The sequence below is a fragment of the Phocoena phocoena genome, chromosome 5, assembly GCF_963924675.1.
Source record: "Phocoena phocoena chromosome 5, mPhoPho1.1, whole genome shotgun sequence".
NCBI lineage: Eukaryota > Metazoa > Chordata > Mammalia > Artiodactyla > Phocoenidae > Phocoena > Phocoena phocoena.
Window position 1 is genome coordinate 88,009,269 of NC_089223.1, and position 3,578 is coordinate 88,012,846.

Below are 3,578 nucleotides of genomic sequence, written 5' to 3' on the forward strand. Positions count from 1 at the left end.
CTGAGCCTGCGCGTCCGGAGCCTGTGCTCCGCAACGGGAGAGGCCACAGCAGTGAGAGGCCTGCGTACCACAAAAAAATAAAAAAAGAGAAAAAAAAAAAAGAGAAATGAGAATGTATGTCCACACAAAGACTTATACAAGACTATGCATAAGAACTTTATTCATAATTGTTCCACTGGAAACGTCACAAATGTCCATGAGCAGGTGCATAGATCATCTGTGTTGTATTTCCATAATCGGACGCTATTCAGAAATAAGAAGGAATAAACTGCTAGTACACATAACAACATGGATTGATGTCAGCAATAGTACCCGGAGTGAAAGAAGCCAGACACAAAATAGTACATATTGTATGATTCTATTGAAATGAAGTTCTAGAACAGGTTAACTAATCTATTGTCATAGAAATCAGAACAATGGCTTCCTAGGATGGGAGTTAAGGGGCACTGGGTATGGATGTGTGTCAGAATTAGCTACCAAGAGACGTAAGAAATCTTTCTGGGATGATGGAAGTGGGATGATAGAGATGTTCTATATATTGATATGGGATGCTTACATGAGGGTTTATGTTTGTCAAAGATCATGCATGTTTATTGCTTGTAAATTGTACTTCAATAAATTTGAAAAGCAAAGACATTTGTAAACATTAGCAGAATAACCAGCTGCTGCCTGGATGAGGATGGAATACACTACTGTGTGTGATAGGCCCACCCCTACCAGGAGCTGGGTCAGCACCACCAGAACCACATGGGGAGAACGAGAAAGACATAGTTCCCCAAAGGAAAACACAGATGCCACTCTGTAAAATTCTGCATGTCTGGCAGGTGGCTCCCGGAACTAGGAATTGTTCTCCCCGACGGATGCCACACTGAGTACCACGGTGGATTACGCCCAAGCAGGTTGGTGTTCTGAGGAGAAATGAACTCCTGTGAAGCTGCCCACACATCATGTGATCCTTCACTCAGTTTTCACATCTATTCCCAGTGAGGTGCCAGTTGTTAAAATTCTTAAGAACCTTAGCTCCACACTGAAAAAAAGACTATTTCTAATAAGCATCCATGACTATGTCTTGTTATTAAACAGACTTTGGAATCTCTTTCTTTTCATTTAAACAGAGTTTGGGTTTATTCGATACTACCAGTGAAGGTGGCTTAGTTGGGAGGAAGAGAAGGAAGGAATTGTTTGTGTTTTTTTCAAATATTCCAATTTTACAAGCGGGCTGTTTGATCCCTTGGGATATTTTAATTACTTCCTGTTATGAGACCAGTCAAATGGGATGAATGAATCAGACCATTCAGTTGGAAGCCGTAAATGTTAGCTGAATGGACAAGAAAACAAGCCCTCTTTTTTTTCAAGTGGCAGCAGAAGGATGTATTCAAGCTAATGCTGGCACTAGGCTGGTAGAATCATCATCATTTCGTACTTTGGGACTTTCCACATTTTGCAAAGCATTTATCCAGCATGTGTGTCGTGGACACTTTTGGTTTGCTATGATTATCGATCCCTGCTTTTCCTTTCTAATAGGCATACATTTTGTCCAAGTATCTAACTCTACCCAGCAGGGTTCAGGGGGTCACCAAGGATAGTTCCTGATTAATTTACTTCAACTAGCACATGGGGTTCCCCAAGGATAGTCAGGCAGAGAGATGGAATAATCTGGACTCCTAAGGCTGTGATGGTTCTTCACCTGTGTCTTTTTTACCTCTGGACTTTCTACTCTGTGATTTGTTATATAAGTTAGTGCAAGTCAGGAGTTTCTTTTATATGTAGCCCAAACTAATACAATGTATCATACCCTGTAAGGAATTGCCCTTTATTCAGGCAATGTCCAATTAAGACTGCTTCTTCCCTAACCTACTCTGGGCACTAGAACCCAGACTGTAATTTTCAATCGGATCAACCCAAGAGTAACTGCCAAGAGTGCTTTTGGCTGCAGATATGATAAAAAGTTGCTGAAACATTTAGATGTTTGTCACATGGAACAAAAAGTTCACAGCTGGTAGGGTGGCTTTACATTACCTTCGGGCTCGGGGCGTTCACATCTTTCCTTTCTGTCTTCATCAGCAGTGCGTAGACTTCTGACCTCATGCTTGTAGCCTCATTGCTGCAAGTTGGCTTTTATACCTCCAGATGTGCATCTGATTCAGGAGAAGGGGGGCAGTGACAGCACTGGCAGATTTCCCAGTTGCCTTCAATTTATGTCTCATGGCGAGAAATGTATCACAGGGCATCCCTAGGTTCATGGGAATCTGGCAGAGTAACTGTTCTTAGCCTAACATACTGCTACCCTAACAAAACTGAATTTTCCTTATTAAGAAGGAAGAGAATGTTTATTAGGTAGGCGGCTCACCATGACTGCAACACTAGTTCAGATATTTATCTGTAGTTCTTTAAGAAACTAAGGAGGTTCTTTAATTTGAGATTTTTACAATGACAGCAAGAAGATTAGCTGAGAAGGACCAAGCTCATTCCATGGAATTAACTACTTATAGTTAACTTAAGCATGAATAAAGGGGACCCAGACTAGGAACAGCAACAAAGTCTTGTATACCCCTCCTTACCTGAGGGGAGTGATGTAAACCTTAACCAGGTGCAACTAAAGGAAATGTTTCACCCAGATCTTCCTTCCTCATCATCCTGGTTCTGCACCAATTCACGGACCTTCTCTGGGTCTCACAATGTTATATGGTCGTTTCCCTCTAGAAGAGCTGGTGGGCACATTGCACTCTCTCTGCCCATCATGGGCATCCGGCGATCCATCTATCCGTCCATTTATTTATTCAATATAACTCTTCTAAAAATCAAAGTACAGAGTCTTGTCAATAATACTTCTACAACTGTTAGATTCAATTTAGAGGGATATTCTTTTCTCTGGCTTTGCTGTTTATGTGTTTATGTTGTTTTGTTTGCCATCTGGCTCTACAATAGCGTGTTGGGACGTGAGGAAGTAAAAAAGAAAAAAAAATACGTCTAAAACTTTAGCTTTGCTAGTGATGAGGCTACTGCACAGGTCTGTGTAAATGTTCCTTCAATACGCTCACAAAATTCTTTGTTTTGCTTTCTGTCTATCAGAGCTGTATGGCTGTTTTCTGCCTCCCTGCCACTCTCTGTTTGGAGCAAACTCCAATCTTCACTGAGGGGGTAGGAGCAGGTTTGCTATCTGCCCTGACTTTTGACAGGAACAGAAGAGCTTTCAAGTTGAGAATTACTTGAAAAGTCCCCTTGGAGAGCTATCACTGACTCTAAAACTTAGGGAGACATCCAGGGCCGCATAATTAACCAATGACTCTCACCCCTCTCCACCACCAGCCCTTAAGCCCAGGGTTTTGCTATTTAATCCCACGCGGGTATATTAGTGCTCTGATTTTTACACAGTGGGAAAACAAGACCAAGAGCAGCTTAGTATTTCTCTCTTAGCTGACGACGAAGTCTGCTCTCTCATCTCCAAGAATTCCAGTGACTATGATTATTTTGCCAAGAAACGGAGGGAGAACTGCTTCCGTGAGCACATGTGAACACATGTAGATGATTTTCCCAAATGTGTTAGAAGATACCTTGGAAATGCACAGAGAGGTGCT